The following is a 24,093-nucleotide window of genomic DNA, read 5'->3' on the forward strand; positions in this document are numbered from 1 at the left end:
AGTGTGGTCCGTTTGGTTAAGTGGTGAAGATCACGAGGACGTGATCGATTTTAAGTGGGGGAGAGTTGTAAGACCTGGATTCTGATTCTGCCCAGTCGCGCGCGCCGCCCGGGGTCATGGCGCGCCGCGCCATATGTCGCTGGTAGACCCCTTTTGTTATTTTAGAGTTTTTAAAAGGGCATTTCGGTCTTTTCGCGTTTGAGCCAGATTTGTGGACTTAACCTCATCCACCCATTTCATTTATTCATTTCTTTTTCCTTTTCTTTTCATATTTCTCTCAAGAAAAACACCCATTTGATTCAAAGGGATTTTTGGAAAGGAAGAAGCGGGTTTTGATCTTTGGCGTAGTAGACAAGTTTGTTCTCCTCGTTCTTAGCTATGCGGTGATACTAGTGGTAAGCTATAACTCCGAATTTCGTTTTTGTGTTCATCATTCAAATTTGGGGCTTTTGATTGTATGATTCATAGATGGAACCCATTTAGTTGTTAATTGAAGATTAACACCAAGATTTGGGTTTATAAGTGTTAAAGGCGGGTTTTGGGTTGGTTAATGATTTAACCATGTTTAAGACTTGAGAATGGTGTATAATCACTAGTATTAGTGATTATTGATGATTTGGAGACCTTTAGGGTTCTTGTGGTTGACTAATTTTGACTAGAGTCAAAGTTAGGGTTTGTTGATGATTATGACCCGAATGTCGATTCGATGAGGTTTATAAACTTAAAATGGATTAAGTTGAAGTATAAAACCGAGTTAAATATGTTTTGGTGTCAAAACTTGTAATTGGTGAGATTCTGACTTTATGGGTCAAAATTAGGGTTTATGGGCGATTTTGAGAACGATAAGTGTTTAACACTTGTGTTCGGGTTTAAGTGGCATATTAGGACCATTATCACTTGTGTTAGTGATTATTGGTTAGTTTGGGCACGGTTTGTGCTTGGAAGTGCAATTGGGTTGAAATTGCACTAAGTGTCGAATTGGGTTGGTTTGTAAATCCATCCTAATTGTGTTGTGGTATTTATGATAATGGAATAGGTACATTCCTTCGGCGAGTTGCGGATTATTCGGAAGCATTCATCAAGACTTCAAGGTGAGTGTTAATATCCTATGTGCATATGTATGTGTAGGATGGGTGCGGGTCGGGTGAAGTGATTCTCGGCTATAGAGCTCACTTCACATATAGGTGGATTTGATGGACTTGTGTATGGGTCCAATTGGCACGTTTGTGTGTTTTGGTTGACCACCTTTGGCGAAGTACACACTTTGGGTGTACGTTATCACACGTGGTTGTGAGTGGAATAAGTATACATGTATGTATATAATGTATTTATTTGTAGGAACGGATATGTGATGTCCAAGTTAGTGATATATGTCGTTGTACACTAACGACCTTTATGAACGAATGTATGTAGTCCGAGTTAGCGATATATGTGTTGTATGCTAACGGTTTTATGAATGGATATATGTTGTCCAATTTAGTGTTATATGTGTTGTACACTAATGATTTATGAATGGATATATGTTGTCCAATTTAGTGTTATATGTGTTGTACACTAATGATTTATGAATGGATATGTTGTAACATCCCGTGTTTTTCCGTTAAATTTAATTTTAACACCGTCTTTTTTTTTTTTAAACAAAATCTTTCGTATTTAAATTAATAGTTTCCGTGAGTAACGTTCATTATATTCCCGCTATTTAATTTTGACATCACCCGTTTACTCGAGCGTTTTAAAAATATTCGTTTGGTTAATTCCCGCACCCGCTTTGAAACTTGAGGGACTAAACTTGCCAAGAGGGCAAAGAGATGACTAGGTCAACTAGTCAACCTTCACCCTCCTCCATTCAATCACCTCCACCTCTCTCTCTTTCTCTCTATCAAGAACACACACACAAACACCCAATTCAATCATTCATCATCTAAATTCAATCTTGGAAGCTCACAACAAATCCGATTACATTTTCGTGATCCTCTCTTCATCCTCTACATTTTGATACAAACTTCATCTCGTTTGGGTAACATTTCTAAAACTCTAGATTTCTATAAATTCGTGTTTTTGACTTGAAATTGTGTTAGTTAGTGTCTATGGCTCGTAGGGATGTCGTGTATGTAATTTGTATGCTCGTTCTTCGTGTTTTGAAAATATGACATGAACACCCAAATGGGTCTAGCTTAATCTTGAGTTTTGGTTGCTCAAATGATGTTATAAGATAAAGTGTATGTGTTAAAAGTGTTAGTTACTTCCTTAGCTTCGTTTTGATATGTTGGATGATGAAAAACTAGCTCAATAACATGAAATGTGTTTTTGGTGAATCGATTATCGTTTTGGTAGGAACTTGATGCGGTTGAATGCTAGTTGAGACACTTGTTTGAATGTATGCTAGTTAACTAGTTAAATTGTATGCGTAAATAGCTTCGAAATGGTGTGATGTATGCTAGCGTTTGATTAGTGAATCATAAGTCTCATTTGTGTCGAAATTGATTTTGAAACGATAACGTGGCTAGTGATTTTGATGTAGTAAATGTTTATTGAAACTTGGAATATGCGTCTAGTTGCAATGTATGCGTTATTACCTTCAAAACGGCATATCATTTGTATGTTAAAAGTTCCCGAATCATAAAATACGTTTTACGAACTTGAAACTTTGAAAATAAACCTTCCTTGATCAATTGACGAGTTTTCGGTTATTGTAAATGATGTTTTTGATTGATGATATGTGGTTAGTTGTATTCCTTGTCGAAATAGCTTTCCGATGATATAAAATACATGTTCTAATTGTTTGCGGATCATAAAATGTGATTGTTTGTGTTTTGGTTCGTGCATACTTTGAAAACTGACCAGAATTCTCTGCACAGAGGGTGGCGCGGCGCGCCCCTTCCCCGCGCGGCGCGCAATCTGGCCTGGCCAGATTCTGCTCAATTTGTCACATTTCACGCGAAATGTTTGACTAGCTACCGACCTCCGATTCACATGAAACTTGTTCTAATATGCTTATATATGAATAAAAACCTCAGAAAAATAGTTCGGGACCGAACCCGAACGTGTTGACTTTTTCGTTGACTTTGACCAAGTTTGACTTTTAGTCAAACTTAACCAAACTTTTATACAATCATTCTAACATGCTTTTATACTTGTTTCTTGTATGAAACTTGACAACGTGATTCACATGCTATACTTAATCGAGTCGTAACGAGCCATAGGACTAATTGAACACATTTCACCCGACCTTGTATCGTAACCGGTTAATTGATACAACTTACTTGTTTAGGTCAAGGCTAAGCAACTTTCATGCATACGTTACTTTGTGAAGTACTTTTATACTCGTGCACTTGAGGTGAGATCATAGTCCCATCTTTCAACAACTTTTATACTTTTAAATTATGGGATGAGAAACATATATAGTTTTATACTACATACTTTTATACTTTGAACACAAGTACAAGGAAAACAAACATTCCACAGCGAGTTAGAACAAAAATCCTCAATTCGATTATCATTAGTTACACTTGCAGGGTGTAAGCGAGAACTTATATTGTGTGGCCATACGGGTTTGACAAACCCTCATTACGGACGGTTCGCTACCGTCTACGGATGAAATATATTTTCGGGAAACAGTGTATGTTCTAACACTATTGTGATGGGGTTCTATGGAAGGAAACGTTAAGTCTTGATAATTGGGTGCTCGCGAACCAACTTTTGGAATGCAACTTTTGGATGATCAATTTATGGAAATACTAAATCTTGTGGTTCAAAATATAACACTTACTAATACACCTATGATTTCACCAACGTTTTTCGTTGACAGTTTTCTATATGTTTCTCAGGTTCATACATGGCTATTTGATACATGCTTCCGCGTACATTCATACTTGCTTGGGGTCAAGCATACATGCATACACTCTGATTTCTTGCTTGGAGTCAAGCATACATACATGCATACGCTAGTGATAGCACCTTTGGATTCAAACATATTGTTTACATACTTACGCTATTTATAGCAACTGTGATTTTAAACTAATTATGTCGCAAGATATTTCATTTGTACTTTACTACTTTTGTAAACTTGAACTTGTTGTCGATCCGTTTGGTGAACTAAACTTTGCAAGTCATGCACGTTTCAAATGAATGCGACATAATTTTGGTCAAACGCGTCTCATATAGAGACTATGACCACGCAACGGGACCTAAGTAGCGGCGCCGTCAATGACGATTTGGTTGGGTCGTTACAGATGGTATCAGAGCGTTGGTTGTAGGGAACTAGGATGTGCATTAGTGTGTCTAACAGAGTCGTTAGGACGCATTAGTGAATTTAGACTACAACCGGATAGTTAGCCATTGCATTCTGACATACATTTGCTATAGATAGCACTTACTTCAATACTTGTGCATTATACTTGAATCATTCTTAGGCAAACTTTTTAATGGTACCCAACCTTCATCATACGAATTCGTATTCCGCCACTTTTTGGTAACACACGTAAATTCATGATTCATACACGTATGGATGACGACGACTTCGTTAGTCACACTCGTTCGGGAACTCTGTCTCCCGGATTGTTATTTGCCACCGTTTCAACTTACTATCGGTTTCCCACTGGTGTTTCTTACTATCTACTTTTTGATGTTACTACCATCACTACTCTAGGTGAGTATCGTCATCAACATTTATCACTACGGTTGCGTGCTACTCGTTATCATGACTCGTTACTCTTTTCATACCTAAATACATTATTGTTTGAATCGAACCGATTTGACGTTAACAATCATTTATACTCTTCCCGCGGGGAAACGCTTCTTTAGAGTTGTAGAAACTATTTCGATTTAATACGAGTCACGTTTGAGACGTCGTTACATTTTGTTCATTTTAGATTTTCGCGATGACACGAACTTGAGTCTATGGAGTGATGTGGGAATGGAGGTATGAGTTAGCATAATATAACTACACTCGATCAACGTAGTTATATTACGGTAAGACATACCAAAGTTCTAGTGACGCGTGATGGTGGTTAGACTCGATCAACCTAAACACCACCATGTGCCATGTACATGACTTCATCCTTTCATGTTTGGACATCCGAAAACTCCGAGAATATTGATAACAACCATACCGGGGACACCCCTTCGACTTTTGTCGAACTATACTTATGCTTCCGAATGAATTACCGATTCCTCTCGACTTCAACTGTATGTTACACGTGTATACTATATCGTCCTCGCACAGTCTTATTGACTAATTACGATTTACTCGTTATGCTCGCACCGAGGCGGAAACTTCTTTTGCATCACCCTCGTACTTCCGGTTCAGGAGGTCCTTATTCTAAATTCCCAATGGAGAGAGACTCTCCACGTTATACTAGTATTCACCTCGAGGGTGAATAGTTCCGACGAACGTTTTTCTTTCAGAAACCGATGAGGACTTGCCCCGACGAACGTTTTTGGAAACTGATAAATCTTTCGCTACGCGAATTTTCTTGAGAAACTTGTCCTAACAAACTTGTCTAAATATACCTTACGGAATGTACTCCGTAGACTTCGGAGTGCCTCACAAAAAGCCTCGGGACCACGTTTAGACATGGGTACCGCGTACCATCCACAACCCGACGGACCGAACAAACATACGATTTAAGTCTTGAAAACCATAATACGAATTTGTATTACCAACTTCAAATTTACTTGAGAAAAGTATTTTCCTTAACCGAATCCTCATACTACAATGATTTTCATTCGAGTTTTAACGTCACTCCTTTTGAAACCACATGTGACCGGAAACGTCATTCTCCTTTGTCGAACCAAGTAAACGATGACCAATTCACCGGGGCCGAGGTTATTCATGAGCAACCGAGAAAATTTATTCATATTCAGGCAAAACCCTACGCGACTCGTAATCACCAAGAGCTACGCCGATGTTAGACGTAAACATTTCAAATTCCGCGTGGGAAACCGCGTCACGTTAAGAGTCGCACCTTGGAAAGGTACAATCCATTTCGGGAAACGTAGGAAGCTAAATCCGCGATACTTTGATCCTTTAAATTCTTGGGGTGTTTTGGACCCGTCGCTAACCGTTTAGACTTTTCCGACTCATTTTGGGTCTCCGTTTATCCTACATTCGATGTATCAACTCAAAGACGTGTTTTGCGAAACGAGAACTTGTTATCTCCTTTGATGAACTCACTATCGACGATAACCCTCACTTCCTAGGAGGACCGGTTGAAACCATAAATCGTGAAGCCAAACCTTAAAACAACACATGATCCCGACCGTCAAAATTCGTTGAAATACCTTAGAACGTACTTCTCCCTCATTCGTAGAATTGGCAACACAAGATCTCGAGGAAGATTCAACGACTACTACTTCCAACTAAATTTCGGGACGAAATTTCTTTTGAGGTGTGGATAATGTAACATCCCGTGTTTTTCCGTTAAATTTAATTTTAACACCTTCTTTTTTTTTTAAAACAAAATCTTTCGTATTTAAATTAATAGTTTCCGTGAGTAAAGTTCATTATATTCCCGCTATTTAATTTTGACATCACCCGTTTACTCGAGCGTTTTAAAAATATTCGTTTGGTTAATTCCCGCACCCGCTTTGAAACTTGAGGGACTAAACTTGCCAAGAGGGCAAAGAGATGACTAGGTCAACTAGTCAACCTTCACCCTCCTCCATTCAATCACCTCCACCTCTCTCTCTTTCTCTCTATCAAGAACACACACACAAACACCCAATTCAATCATTCATCATCTAAATTCAATCTTGGAAGCTCACAACAAATCCGATTACATTTTCGTGATCCTCTCTTCATCCTCTACATTTTGATACAAACTTCATCTCGTTTGGGTAACATTTCTAAAACTCTAGATTTCTATAAATTCGTGTTTTTGACTTGAAATTGTGTTAGTTAGTGTCTATGGCTCGTAGGGATGTCGTGTATGTAATTTGTATGCTCGTTCTTCGTGTTTTGAAAATATGACATGAACACCCAAATGGGTCTAGCTTAATCTTGAGTTTTGGTTGCTCAAATGATGTTATAAGATAAAGTGTATGTGTTAAAAGTGTTAGTTACTTCCTTAGCTTCGTTTTGATATGTTGGATGATGAAAAACTAGCTCAATAACATGAAATGTGTTTTTGGTGAATCGATTATCGTTTTGGTAGGAACTTGATGCGGTTGAATGCTAGTTGAGACACTTGTTTGAATGTATGCTAGTTAACTAGTTAAATTGTATGCGTAAATAGCTTCGAAATGGTGTGATGTATGCTAGCGTTTGATTAGTGAATCATAAGTCTCATTTGTGTCGAAATTGATTTTGAAACGATAACGTGGCTAGTGATTTTGACGTAGTAAATGTTTATTGAAACTTGGAATATGCGTCTAGTTGCAATGTATGCGTTATTACCTTCAAAACGGCATATCATTTGTATGTTAAAAGTTCCCGAATCATAAAATACGTTTTACGAACTTGAAACTTTGAAAATAAACCTTCCTTGATCAATTGACGAGTTTTCGGTTATTGTAAATGATGTTTTTGATTGATGATATGTGGTTAGTTGTATTCCTTGTCGAAATAGCTTTCCGATGATATAAAATACATGTTCTAATTGTTTGCGGATCATAAAATGTGATTGTTTGTGTTTTGGTTCGTGCATACTTTGAAAACTGACCAGAATTCTCTGCACAGAGGGTGGCGCGGCGCGCCCCTTCCCCGCGCGGCGCGCAATCTAGCCTGGCCAGATTCTGCTCAATTTGTCACATTTCACGCGAAATGTTTGACTAGCTACCGACCTCCGATTCACATGAAACTTGTTCTAATATGCTTATATATGAATAAAAACCTCAGAAAAATAGTTCGGGACCGAACCCGAACGTGTTGACTTTTTCGTTGACTTTGACCAAGTTTGACTTTTAGTCAAACTTAACCAAACTTTTATACAATCATTCTAACATGCTTTTATACTTGTTTCTTGTATGAAACTTGACAACGTGATTCACATGCTATACTTAATCGAGTCGTAACGAGCCATAGGACTAATTGAACACATTTCACCTGACCTTGTATCGTAACCGGTTAATTGATACAACTTACTTGTTTAGGTCAAGGCTAAGCAACTTTCATGCATACGTTACTTTGTGAAGTACTTTTATACTCGTGCACTTGAGGTGAGATCATAGTCCCATCTTTCAACAACTTTTATACTTTTAAATTATGGGATGAGAAACATATATAGTTTTATACTACATACTTTTATACTTTGAACACAAGTACAAGGAAAACAAACATTCCACAGCGAGTTAGAACAAAAATCCTCAATTCGATTATCATTAGTTACACTTGCAGGGTGTAAGCGAGAACTTATATTGTGTGGCCATACGGGTTTGACAAACCCTCATTACGGACGGTTCGCTACCGTCTACGGATGAAATATATTTTCGGGAAACAGTGTATGTTCTAACACTATTGTGATGGGGTTCTATGGAAGGAAACGTTAAGTCTTGATAATTGGGTGCTCGCGAACCAACTTTTGGAATGCAACTTTTGGATGATCAATTTATGGAAATACTAAATCTTGTGGTTCAAAATATAACACTTACTAATACACCTATGATTTCACCAACGTTTTTCGTTGACAGTTTTCTATATGTTTCTCAGGTTCATACATGGCTATTTGATACATGCTTCCGCGTACATTCATACTTGCTTGGGGTCAAGCATACATGCATACACTCTGATTTCTTGCTTGGAGTCAAGCATACATACATGCATACGCTAGTGATAGCACCTTTGGATTCAAACATATTGTTTACATACTTACGCTATTTATAGCAACTGTGATTTTAAACTAATTATGTCGCAAGATATTTCATTTGTACTTTACTACTTTTGTAAACTTAAACTTGTTGTCGATCCGTTTGGTGAACTAAACTTTGCAAGTCATGCACGTTTCAAATGAATGCGACATAATTTTGGTCAAACGCGTCTCATATAGAGACTATGACCACGCAACGGGACCTAAGTAGCGGCGCCGTCAATGACGATTTGGTTGGGTCGTTACATATGTGTTGTCCAATTTAGTGTTATATGTGTTGTACACTAACAATTTTATAAACGGATATGTGTTGTCCAAGGGTTAGTGATATATGTGTTGTACACTAACGGTTGTTACGAACACCGATGGGAAATTCGAGTACCATTCCTTTGTACGATTGGTTAACCTTGGGCGGTTTTACGCTCTGTTATATATATGTTAATGTATTGTTGTGATGTAGCTAACCCTCCGGGTGTAGCTTATTGGCGTTGTTCGCATCGTCGTTGGTGACTTACTTTATGGTTGTTGTTACTAGCTTGTTGCTTAGCGATTATACGGTATGCTTAGCTTAGCTTGCCTTTATGCTTGGATGCTCCGGTATGCGGTATTTGATTATTTGTGTGGCGTGTCCATTTTATGCATATATATGTATGTAGTATATTCTCACTCACTAAGCGTTAGCTTACCCTCTCGTTGTTTACATTTTTTTTTATAGATTTGCTTGGATGATGTGGCTCGGGTAAGCGTGGGAACTAGTAGCTCGCGTAGTTGCTTTAGAAGGCTTGCTTTTGGACTAATTAGGATTGGGTAGCGTATCCCCAATCGCCATGCTCGGCTCTTATTTTGTGTTTAAAATTGTGTGGTTGAAAACTTGTATTTTGTACGAAAGTCGTAAAACGGCCGATGTGGGCCCGATCTCGTAAAACTTATTTTATGAATGGAACGTGTTAGTTTTTCATATATGAATAGGTTGTGAAAAGCGTTTTGTCTAAATACGTCGGGAAGTGGTCAAACATTTTCACGTTTCAAGACTTTTGGGACAGGCCAGTTTGGCGCACCGCGCCAGTAGCTTAACAAACAATATTTTTTTTTGTGATACTTTAAGCGGGTTCGAACGTGGTTCGGTTTGGGTTGTAACAAAAAAACATAAATATAAAGATAATTTTTAACATAATTATCTAAAATTATTCATTTTGCTGCAAAACTATAAATAAAATTCTACTTTAAATTCATATTAAAATGTTGACCATTTTTTACTTTAACTGACTTTGATTATCAAATTCGATTTTGATCCATCAATTGACGTTGACCGTTTAATTAAACGAATTTTTAGGGATTGCTCCTAAAAAAATTAATCGGGGATTAATCGGCGAGTAATCGTGTGACGCCTCGTACAAAACCATCGTGTACGGTTCATCAACAACAGGATCATTACAAGGTCAAACACTATATGCTGTTTGAAAACCAATTTTGCATTCATAAAAAGATAGCGTTTTACAAAAGATAACGTGCTTCCTATGAATAGCAGCGTTAACATAAGTATGTGACCCAAAGGTCATTACAAAGCCATTGTTTGAAAATAACATAAGTTTAGAAATGCTATGATGCCCCGTACAAAACCATCGTGTACGGTTCATCAACAACAGGATCATTACAAGGTCAAACACTATATGCTGTTTGAAAACCAGTTTTGCATTCATAAAAAGATAGCATTTTACAAAAGATAACGTGCTTCCTATGAATAGAAGCGTTAACATAAGTACGTGACCCAAAGGTCGTTACAAAGCCATTATTTGAAAATAACGTAAGTTACGAATGCAAAAGAAAAGTTCCATGATTGAGACATCTCTAATTAATGCAGCAAAAATCTAACACAGCAGGTCCATAACAGCAAGTTTATAACACCAAGACAGCAATTCTAACAGCGGAAGCAACATCGTCTAAGCACCTGAGAAATACACGCTTAAAAGTCAACACGAATGTTGGTGAGCTATAGTTTGTAATCAGTAAAGTAATGTAGACCACAAGATTTCAGTGCTTCAACCAGCAATTTAAATTAGTATGAAAAGTATATGCTTAACCGTGGGCACCCGATAACTAGACTTAACGTATGTATATCACCCCCTAAAAGTGCACTTGGCGAGTGCGTTTGTCCTCGAAGTATTAAACACCCGTTGTCTGCTAGCGCGACTATCCCGAGTGGGGTTGTCAAACCCTATGGATCCATATCTAAGATTCACGTTCACGGTTAGGAAACCAATGATTAAACGTTACCGAGTTAAGGGGAATCTTTGTGTCGTTTTGTAACCCACACATATATAAAGTTTAAGTACTCGTGTCTAGTATGTAAAACTGATGTTATGCGAGGTGTATATGAAATAGCTTTATTTTTACAACTAAATACAATTAAATACGATACAATTTTACACAAGATATTTATTTATTTATAGAATGGATATACTTAAACCTTGCTACAACACTTATAGGCAGTGTACCTAATCGTACAGTAGTGTAGTTTTTAGTAAGTCCGGTTCGTTCCACAGGGAATCTTTTAGACAAAGCTTAACGCTATATTAGTTTTATTTTATAAAAATACAAATATATATATAAGTAATATTATTATTATAAAGGGGGATTTTTACCGTTTAATGACCGGTTTGTCGATTTTAAAACTTAGTCGCAGTTAAAACCTAATGTAAAATATTAAAAATAAATACAACTTAATTTAAAGCGTAGAACAAATAACGATAATGAAATTGCAATAAATAAAAGTGCGATAAAATAAACTTGCGATAATTAAAAAATGCGATAATTAAAAGTGCAATTAAATACAATAACAATAAATAAAAGTGCGATAATTAGAAGTGCAATTAAATATAAAAATAAAGGAATTATGCTTATTTAAACTTCCGTATTCATGATGTTTGACGTGTTGATTTTAGTTTATTCCCATGGGTTAATTGTTCTTTGTCCTGGATTATTTAATATGTCCATACGGATTTGTCTATAATAGTCCATCAGTCATAAATATAAAGAGCGAAAGCCTTCGTCAATTTATTCTTATTCCCGAAGTTAAATATTCCAACTAATTGAGGATTCGAATTGTAACAAGGTTTTAATACTTTGTTTAATGAATACACCAGATTATCGACTGCGTGTAAACCAAGGTTTTACTACTTTGTTAACAATTACACCAATTACCCTTGAATGTAATTCACCCCTGTTTCAACAAGTCTATTAACTATTAATCCAGTTCCGTGTCCGGTAAAATGAATAATTATTGGTATTTATAGATATCCCGCCCACCGTACCCAGTCAAGCGTATGTGGTTATATATAAATACGTCAAATTATAAGTTTGTATATTAAATTAACAAGGTATTGTTTAGTTAATATAAAACCCATTAATAGCCCATAGTCTAATTTCCACAAGTGTCGTTCTTTTATCCAAACCCCAATTATGGTACAAAGCCCAATTACCCAATTTTAATATTTTTAGCCCAACATCATGATTACTTCGGTATTAAATAAGCATAATAATAACTTAGCTACGAGACATTAAATTAAAAAGGTTGAACATAACTTACAATGATTAAAAATAGTGTAGCGTTACACGAACAGAATTTCGACTTACACCCTTACAACATTCGCTAATATACCCTTATTATTAGAATTTATAATTAAAATTAAAATTAAAATATAAATTATATATATACGTTTACATATATAGAGAGAGATTGATTTTTTTGATATTTAAAATGAAAGGACCCGTTCATATACATTATAAACGATTCACAATAGTTGATTACATTGCGAGGTATTTGACCTCTATATGATACATTTTACAAACATTGTATTCGTTTTTAAAAGACAATCTTTCTTTACATCGAAAATTGACAGGCATGCATACCATTTCATAATATCCACTATCCAACTATAAATTGATTTAATAATAATCTTTGATGAACTCAATGACTCGAATGCAGCGTTCTTCGAAATATGCTATGAAAGACTCCAAGTAATATCTTTAAAATGAGCAAATGCACAGCGGAAGATTTCTTTAACACCTGAGAATAAACATGCTTTAAAGTGTCAACCAAAAGGTTGGTGAGTTCATTAGTTTATCATAATCATTTATTTCCATCATTTTAATAGACCACAAGAATTTCATTTCCAGTTCTCATAAATATACGTCCCATGCATAGAGACAAAAATAATCATTCATATGGTGAACACCTGGTAACCGACATTAACTAGATACATATAAGAATATCCCCTATCATTCCGGGATCCTCCTTCGGACATGATATAAATTTCGAAGTACTAAAGCATCCGGTACTTTGGATGGGGTTTGTTAGGCCCAATAGATCTATCTTTAGAGTTCGCGTCAATTAGGGTGTCTGTTCCCTAATTCTTAGATTACCAGACTTAATAAAAAGCGGCATATTCGGTTTAATAATCCAGCCATAGAATGTAGTTTTAAGTACTTGTGTCTATTTCGTAAAACAGTTATAAAAGCAGCGCATGTATTCTCAGTCCCAAAATATATATTGCGAAAGCATTTAAAAAGGGATTAATGAAACTCACGCATGTAAATATGGTAAAACAGTTAATAAAGCATTTGCATGTATTCTCAGCCCAAAAATGTAAAGAGAGAAAAAGGGCAAATGAAACTCACCATACTGTATTTCGTAGTAAAAATACATATAACGTCATTGAACAATTGCAAGGTTGGCCTCGGATTCACGAACCTAAATTAATTATATATATTTATGTGTTGGTCAATATTTGTCTAACAAATTAGGTCAAGTCATAGTGTACCACAATCCTAATGCTCGAGACTAATATGCAAAAGTCAACAAAAGTAAATTTGACTCAAAATAATTTCCAAAAATCTATACATGATTAATATATAGTTTAAATATCGTCGTTTTATATTTTTAAATATTTTTAAAAGATTTATTAGAGTAAATAATATAATTTATTTATTAATAAATAAAATTTTATATTAAATTTATATAATAAAATATACTTTTATATATATTAAGTAATAAAATTTATAGGGAGTATATTTAATATCATAAAGATACTATGATAGGTATTATTAAAGTAAATGTTATTACACGTAGTAAAATATGTTTGTATCACATATTTATTTGATAAAATAATATCTATAATGATAGTAAGTAAAAGTTGTATTATTTTGTAATAATAATTATTATTATAAAAATATCAATATTTATAATTACTAAGATGACATTATGATAAAACGATAATTCTAATTATGATAACTTTAATATTTACGATAATTTTTAATATTATCTTTAAAATAATAATTCTATTTAAAATAATAATAATAATGATATTTTATAGTAACAATGACATTTCTATTAAAATGAAAATTTTTGTTAAAATGATAGTTTTAATACTAACGATACTTTTAATAATAATAGTAATGATAAAAATAATAAGAACTATAATTTTATCTAAATCAATATCTTATAATATTTTAATTTCATCATGATACTCTTACTCATTATTTCCTAATCGTTTCATTTAATAGCTTTTAATCGTCTTTTATATCGTGTTCATAATAATGATAATAATAGTAATCAAAATAATTAGGTGTTACAAATATTTGTTTTAATTCCACTAATATTAATAATGATAGTTACTATAACATTATTAACGATAATACTAATAATTATCTTAATGATAATATAGTAATAATAATAATAACAATAACAATAACCATTTTTAAATAATGATATATATATTAATAATGATAATAATAATAATAATAATAATAATACTAATAATAATAATAATAATAATAATAATAATAATAATAATAATAATAATAATAATAATAATAATAATAATAATAATAATAATAATAATTGGATAATAATAATACTAATTATAACTTTAACAATAATAACGATATTAATAATAAAAAAAATAACAATTTTTAATGATAAATCCCTTTTATTGATAAAGATAATAATAATGATAATAATAAGATAAAACTAGAACGACGATAAAAACGACGATAATAATAATCATTTTTAATAAAAATATCAAAAATTCAATTGATTATAACTTCTAATCCGTTCATCGAAACCATTCGATATCTAAAGGAAAAGTTCTTAATTTTTTCGCTAGCTTTCCAAGGACGTGCATATCTTATACCTTATCTCAACAGCAAGTGTAACTAATTCAAGATTCAACCTAACCTGTCTAAGGGCAATATCAAAAGTACAAGCATGCATAATCCTAAATATTCGAGCACTAGTCAGGGATACACTATTAGTATGTAAAAGTTAAATTATGAGTACTCACGTATCAATATTGAGATTCAATATTGCAGGAAAGGTACGTAGACGCAACGGAAATGATAAACACTATATTGACCTCACGAGCATACCCATGAACCATACTCAATCACCTCCATAGCTATAACCCATAATTTCCTTAATCCTATCCCACTCGAAAAACAATTTCGAAATCACTCGGACAGCACTCCGTCGTAATATTTTATGTATACTAATAATATCTTGAAATAATACGGAGTAAATATATATATGTAAATCGATTGAGAGAGTTTAGAGAAAAATATTTTCAAGTTTCTATGAAATAATGAAACCTATTGAATTCTATTTATAATAGATTTTTGAATTATTAAAGTGAATTATTAAAGTATGAATTATTAAAGTGAATTATTAAAGTATAAATTATTAAAGTGAATTATTAAAGTTAAAGTAAAGTAAAAATAAAGTAAAGGTAAAGTTTAAGTATAGTAAAAGTATAAAACTATGTACGTATAATACGCGTATAAATATATAATATTAATTTAAATCGTTATATATATTTAATAAAATAAAATATAAATATCGTTATCTTTATCATACTAGTTAAGTAATGAGTTGTCAAAAGTGGTTCTAGATATTTATAAAAGTTATATACGTTTTAATAATAAAGTTCTTTTTAAACTGAAAACGTTTTTGTACGTTTGAAACTAAATATATCAATCGAGTCTTTATGAGATTCAATCTTCCACTATCCTTTGTCTAGTTCTCAATGATTGACAATTTGTTCTTATTTATAAATCACTTTACCATTTTCCGAATATTGTTAAAATGGAAAGATTTCTCAAATCAACGTGGGCCTTTCAACAGAGACTTGTAATCATAATTCAATATATCTGATAATTCAATCATTTGATCTTATCTTCTAATTCCATTGATAAACATTTTGAAACAGATACAATCATATAAAGTATTTAATCTAATATTTTGTTTACGTTTCAAGTTATAATATATATACACATATATATATATAATCATATTTATTTAATGGTTCGTGAATTGTTGGAACTTGGTCGAGGTTGAATGAATGTATGAACATAGTTTAAAATTCATGAAATTTAACTTAACAAATATTGCTTATCGTGTCGGAAACATATAAAGATTAAAGTTTAAATTTGGTTGGAAATTTCCGGGTTGTCACAGTACCTACCCGTTAAAGAAATTTCGTCCCGAAATTTGAGTGGAAAGGTCGTGAATGATAATAAGTATGTTTTCATGATGCATACGGGCTGAAAATTAGAGTTTTATCATCAGCGAATAATTTGGATAAACAATCCATTTATATGAAGAGTATGAATGAAGCTAACATAGAAGAGTGAAATGAGTAAGTGTAGATTCATCTTATCATTTGACGTAGATATGATTGATTACCAGATTTTAAGGGATTTGAAGAAAATCTTCTTAATAAGATTTGACTCTCCGGTAATCAAGGGAATTAGGATCCACTTTAAATGCGATCGTCCATTTTAATTGTTCTGTCGGAGATTTTCTTATAAATTCACCTCCTTCGTTTCCTCACAACTCACACCTTCTGTTGATGCATTTTATGCAAGTCCCTAGACATCTACCCACGTCCATTGCAGGTACAACAGTTTACAGGCCACCATGATTGCTCGTTATTATCCTATCCGTGTTTGTATGTGGTTACAGGAACTGCAGGAACGAGATTTAGATGTTTGACTATGTTAGACTTAGTCAGACGTACGAGTGAAGCCTCACTAGTACGGCTGACAGGCTCATACGCACGGTTGATGCTGAGCTAAGTCACAATTACAACCTACATGAGAAGACACGAGTGAGTGATCACCCGTACGGCTGATGAAGCCAACTCGTACGTGTGATGAATGAATCGTATGGGTGAGTCAACAGCAGGGGTATATAAAGTCTTATGTTCTTCATTTTAGGTTAAGCCTCTCATTTGTTACACACACTCAGATCTAGTGAGCTCCTCCGATTCTCTCTCAGTCCAAATCACCTAGGTGGTGAATAATAGCTCTAGGTGTTGATCTAATTATACTTGATTTAGTTGTAGTTTGACTAAATTAATCCCAAAAAGCTTAACCTATTCACTAGAGGGTTTGATTCGCTTATTCTGCCATTATGTGAGTTAAATCTGTTGATTTCTAAGTTCCTAGTCATGTTTCATCACCTTCTATTCTTTCCCCCTCAACTCATATTTTAAAGTATTCACCAATATGCTCCATCCAGTTCTGATTCTCGATATACTTCTAACTTTCATATCGGTCATTCTTCTTTTTCATCTACTGCCGGAAGAATCTATTTACTTCTACTATACACTTGGTTTTATAGTGTTTCTAGTTCTCCCGTGTCTTTATATTGCTATATGCATCGATATATATGGTTTATAATTTATGGTTTGTCATTGGGCTTTATATCTTCCGTTATATTTCAAAGTCTCTGCTTCTGTCTTCTATAATCATTGTCATCCACAGTTAATGCTCTCTTTTATTTGCTGCAATTTATACCCCAATTTCTATTTTGAAGTTTTGTCCTTTCATTTCTTCTTCTTGTGATTAAGCACCGCTTGTAATGGTCCAGAATTCACAGATATGAACTTCGGAATGAACATTGTTAATATTCTAGGAAGAAAATTGTGATGGCACGATCTTGACTTGTCAAATTACCAGAATACCTTGGAAAAGGCCGAATCATCAAGAAATATTTTTTTGATATTTTAGAGGTTAAATAGAATACAAGAGTCGTATAACATGGCACATGATGATGTTATGATCTGTGAATCATCACGTTCCATTTAGAAACTCAGCATGACTTACTGTAATATAATCACATTGATCAAGTGTCATTATATTATACTAATTCATGCTTCAGTTCCCAACACTACTTCAAAATATTCCTATTTTAAACTTGAATGTTTCAGAATTTAAAAACTAAAATAGTTTCTTTTATGATGTAATACAGATAGAGCGAAGAGGTAAATGATTTCAAATAAGAAAAATTAAGAAAATATCTTCAAAAATATGGAGGATATTTATAATGAAAGATATGATGATATTTTAGAATTTCTAATATCAGAGGATGATGAAGAATATTGTCCGCAGGGGTTTAGAGTCAGGAGCAAGGTATTCGTTAATGACTTCAGCAGGTACTGAATCATTTGGATCCTTTGAAGTCAGGTTCAGTCTTTGTAATTTATCCACGGCCTCCTTCCTACTTTGCTCAATCCATTTTCCAATTCCAAAACTTCTCTTTTTCTGCGCTTTGCCAGCACACTTCATCATTATCATCCAGCTTTTACCGTTTAAAGTCGTTTATAGTTTTTGCTTCTTCATCAGCATTTTTTCCATTTTCGGAGAACCAATTCGTAGTTCGGAGTGTTTTTCAGAAACTTCACATTCAAATTAAGTCAAGAAGATAGACGTTATATATACACATATAACTGTTGGCGTAGCCATGCTGCGAGATTTCAAAATACTGATTGCTAATTCCCAATGATTCGTATGGCAATTCTCATTACAAGATGCGAATGAGTAAATGATGGGGTTTCAATGAATAATTATAATGACTTTTTGGAGAGGCTAAAGTCAAAGGGTAATGAAGTTGTTGGTACATCTACTAATAATGTGGTGGAATGTAAAAGGTTCCCTGGTAACGATGGTGTATATCTCAAGGTTATAATAAGGTTAGTCTGACTGAAAAGTCGAAGTTCACTTGCTGGAGCTGTGACAAGACTGGCTACTTTGAATAGGAGTCGCAAAGTTATATTTGCTAACAAATGCCAAAGAATATGACGCGGATACGTTGTTTAAACTTTTACTTTGGTTTCAAGAGTTTTTCGGGTACATAACTGTGGGTAACATGTGATTGGATCATCATCTCGATTGCTCATCATTCGAAGTGTCTTCAGAAAGTTTCGAAGGGTTTGAACACAGATTGTAATCGTTAACATACATTTGATGTTATAACACAATTTTGAAGTCAAAATATAGCTTGTGAAAGATGTAAGGATCTAAGAGTGATGATTTTGGTCATATCTCAAGTTGAATTTTGAGATTTCAAAATCAGAATATGTAATTAAATTTTGAATGAGTATGATTATTTTGATTTCTATAAAAGAATATATATTGTTGTGAAAGTAGGGAGTATAATGGATGATTTGCTGAATCAGATTCGAAGAATGTAACATATTAATTGTGAATTTATATATCTCTCGGGTATTACCTACCCGTTAAAAAAAATTTCACAATTAATATTTTGTACAAAATTTTTTTTTATTACAGTCTTTATGAAAATATATATATGTATATTTTTTTCAGATGTAACATAGATTTAATGAGTTAATGTTAAATTAAACTCATTTGATTTACGGTTGAAACTAGAATTGAATAATCCCTAAAGGCTTTAAAAAGTACATAACTTTTACGCAGTATTTCTTTAATGACATTGAAATTATGAATCAATACTTCATTATTTGTTGATGTATGATGTTCGGTTCTTGGAATTCTTGTGAATTTCGCAAAGTACGAATGATGTTATCTGAAAAGTTTCGGGTACATCGATGATGAAAGTGTAAAATTAAAAATATACTTGATTTATTATGAATTGGAATTTGTTGAATTGCGACAGAGATTGTAGTTAACGATGGTTAAGTCGCGGGCGAGGGACGTACATTATTGCATATTTGTAATATGAATTAACCGAGTAGTTAAGATTCACACACAATAGCTTAGCACGGAAAGATTTATTTTTTATTTCAAAATATATATATATATAAAATATATATATAATTTCTTCAAAGGGAATGAGTTAATTCTTCATAACTTGTTGATACAATATACACGTTATTGATTCGTAATGATGTCCGCAGTGATTCTTAAACTGACGGAGTTTGTGATATTATAGGTGTTGTTGATTCTGATGTTGACTGTACTGACGATGCTGGTGACGTTGACGGTACTGTTGATGCTGTTGGTAAAACAAGTTTAACTTGTTAATCACACACCATTTTTGTCAGGGTTTATACTCTTCCTTTTATCATTTTGGTTCGCTTAACTGATTTATGGTTAGGGCTAGATTAGATAATCTCTAAGACTTTAGAGATTATATAATCGCCGCGGAATGTTTCTCCAATGAAGTTATGAATTAATACTTCGTCAGTTATTATTGTTGGTACTCCTTGGTATCTATGGTGCATATGACGTTGATGCTAGTGGGACAGATTGTGAAGTTGAGGTTTACAATGTGGTTGTGGTTGGAGGTGGTAATGGTACTGTTGGCGTTGATGATGGTGGTACTGGTTATGCTGCTGGTGCTGCTGCTGGTGTTTGTAATCTCTACACCATATTCTCCAAAGCCACTACCCGAGCGCGAAGTTCGTTGACTTCTTCTATTATTCCAGGATGATTGTCGGTCGGAACGAGCGGATAAATAAAATCTAGAATTTGATGTAGTATATAATCGTGACGAGATACCCTGGAAATGAGAGAGAAAATGGTGTCTCAAACAGGTTCGCCGGTAAGTGCTTCAGGTTCTTCGCCAAGAGGGCAATGTGGTGGATGGAAAGGATCGCCTTCTTCTTGTTTCCAATGATTGAGGAGGCTACGAACCTATCCCCAATTCATCTAGAATAGGTGATGACTGATTGGTTGATCCATTCTGGTCACTGCTTTCGGAGCTTGAGTGAGATTCCATTTCGGAATCCGAGTGACTTGAACTGATGACAAATTCCATTTCGTACGATTGGATAAAGGATTTTTGATATAAAATAATTTTTCGGCTATCGGGTGGTATTCTATTTACATAGGATATCTATATATAGAGATCAAAAGATTTCATAGATTACGGAGGAATTTGCGGGATATGTCAGGCAAAGTTTAAAGTAACAGATACGATAAGATATGATTTAGCAGATACGCTAAGATATGAATTTTGTCTATACACTACTCATGCAATTAATGTAGCAAGACATGTTTAGACTAATAATGATAAGCAGGTAATTTCCTATGGATGATAAGCAGATGATTTCCGACTAGAAATGATAAGCAAAACTTTTGACATGCAGACACGGTCGAAGTCCAGACTCACTAATGCATCCTAACGACTTATCAGTTAGACACACTAATGCAGACCTGGTTCGCTAAGACCACCGCTCTGATACCAACTGAAAGGACCCGTTCATATACATTATAAACGATTCACAATAGTTGATTACATTGCGAGGTATTTGACCTCTATATGATACATTTTACAAACATTGTATTCGTTTTTAAAAGACAATCTTTCTTTACATCGAAAATTGACAGGCATGCATACCATTTCATAATATCCACTATCCAACTATAAATTGATTTAATAATAATCTTTGATGAACTCAATGACTCGAATGCAGCGTTCTTCGAAATATACTATGAAAGACTCCAAGTAATATCTTTAAAATGAGCAAATGCACAGCGGAAGATTTCTTTAACACCTGAGAATAAACATGCTTTAAAGTGTCAACCAAAAGGTTGGTGAGTTCATTAGTTTATCATAATCATTTATTTCCATCATTTTAATAGACCACAAGAATTTCATTTCCAGTTCTCATAAATATACGTCCCATGCATAGAGACAAAAATAATCATTCATATGGTGAACACCTGGTAACCGACATTAACTAGATACATATAAGAATATCCCCTATCATTCCGGGATCCTCCTTCGGACATGATATAAATTTCGAAGTACTAAAGCATCCGGTACTTTGGATGGGGTTTGTTGGGCCCAATAGATCTATCTTTAGAGTTCGCGTCAATTAGGGTGTCTGTTCCCTAATTCTTAGATTACCAGACTTAATAAAAAGCGGCATATTCGGTTTAATAATCCAGCCATAGAATGTAGTTTTAAGTACTTGTGTCTATTTCGTAAAACAGTTATAAAAGCAGCGCATGTATTCTCAGTCCCAAAATATATATTGCGAAAGCATTTAAAAAGGGATTAATGAAACTCACGCATGTAAATATGGTAAAACAGTTAATAAAGCATTTGCATGTATTCTCAGCCCAAAAATGTAAAGAGAGAAAAAGGGCAAATGAAACTCACCATACTGTATTTCGTAGTAAAAATACATATAACGTCATTGAACAATTGCAAGGTTGGCCTCGGATTCACGAACCTAAATTAATTATATATATTTATGTGTTGGTCAATATTTGTCTAACAAATTAGGTCAAGTCATAGTGTACCACAATCCTAATGCTCGAGACTAATATGCAAAAGTCAACAAAAGTAAATTTGACTCAAAATAATTTCCAAAAATCTATACATGATTAATATATAGTTTAAATATCGTCGTTTTATATTTTTAAATATTTTTAAAAGATTTATTAGAGTAAATAATATAATTTATTTATTAATAAATAAAATTTTATATTAAATTTATATAATAAAATATACTTTTATATATATTAAGTAATAAAATTTATAGGGAGTATATTTAATATCATAAAGATACTATGATAGGTATTATTAAAGTAAATGTTATTACACGTAGTAAAATATGTTTGTATCACATATTTATTTGATAAAATAATATCTATAATGATAGTAAGTAAAAGTTGTATTATTTTATAATAATAATTATTATTATAAAAATATCAATATTTATAATTACTAAGATGCATTATGATAAAACGATAATTCTAATTATGATAACTTTAATATTTACGATAATTTTTAATATTATCTTTAAAATAATAATTCTATTTAAAATAATAATAATAATGATATTTTATAGTAACAATGACATTTCTATTAAAATGAAATTTTTTGTTAAAATGATAGTTTTAATACTAACGATACTTTTAATAATAATAGTAATGATAAAAATAATAAGAACTATAATTTTATCTAAATCAATATCTTATAATATTTTAATTTCATCATGATACTCTTACTCATTATTTCCTAATCGTTTCATTTAATAGCTTTTAATCGTCTTTTATATCTTGTTCATAATAATGATAATAATAGTAATTAAAATAATTAGGTGTTACAAATATTTGTTTTAATTCCACTAATATTAATAATGATAGTTACTATAACATTATTAACGATAATACTAATAATTATCTTAATGATAATATAGTAATAATAATAATAACAATAACAATAACCATTTTTAAATAATGATATATATATTAATAATGATGATAATAATAATAATAATAATAATAATGTAGCGACCCCGACAAATCGTCAAGTGACAGCGTCGGCTACGTGGGTCCCATTACCTGATTATAAGTCTTTAAGATAACGTTTGACCAAAATATGTCGCCTTCATTTCAAAATAAAGATTGTTTCAAAGTTTACAAGAATTGTTCAACCAAAAGTTAAGTTACAACGTTATAAGTACGATTGAAATCTAGGCGACACGGTTTAAAGTAAAGTCAAAAGACGCTCCATGAAAAACATGTATACTCGACATCCAAAGCAAGTATCAAATAATGAGCGGAAGCATGTATCACATATCGTGCAAGACCTGAGAAAAACATAGAAATCTGTCAACGAAAAACGTTGGTGAAATCATAGGTTTAGTAAGTAAATTGTATTGAACCACAAGGTTCTTTAAGAATCGCTCAACCAGAATCATTCACATTCCAAAATAGTATTTGTATCACGAGCACCCAATTATCAAGGCTTAACCGAATCTTCCCTCTGAATTTTGAATTTAGTGTTAGAACTTACACTATACATTGTTGAAATTATATTTCATTCACTAACGGTAGCGAACCGTCTGAATGAGGGTTTGTTAAACCCGTATGGCCACACAACATAATTACACGCTTACACTTACACCCTGCAAGTGGAACTAATGATAATTGGATTGAGGACTTTTGTTCAAACTCCTATGCATCTTTGTATTCGTATTTGTTCACAATGTAAAAGCATGAAGAGTAAATAAGT

The sequence above is a fragment of the Rutidosis leptorrhynchoides genome, chromosome 2 (assembly GCF_046630445.1).
Source record: "Rutidosis leptorrhynchoides isolate AG116_Rl617_1_P2 chromosome 2, CSIRO_AGI_Rlap_v1, whole genome shotgun sequence".
NCBI lineage: Eukaryota > Viridiplantae > Streptophyta > Magnoliopsida > Asterales > Asteraceae > Rutidosis > Rutidosis leptorrhynchoides.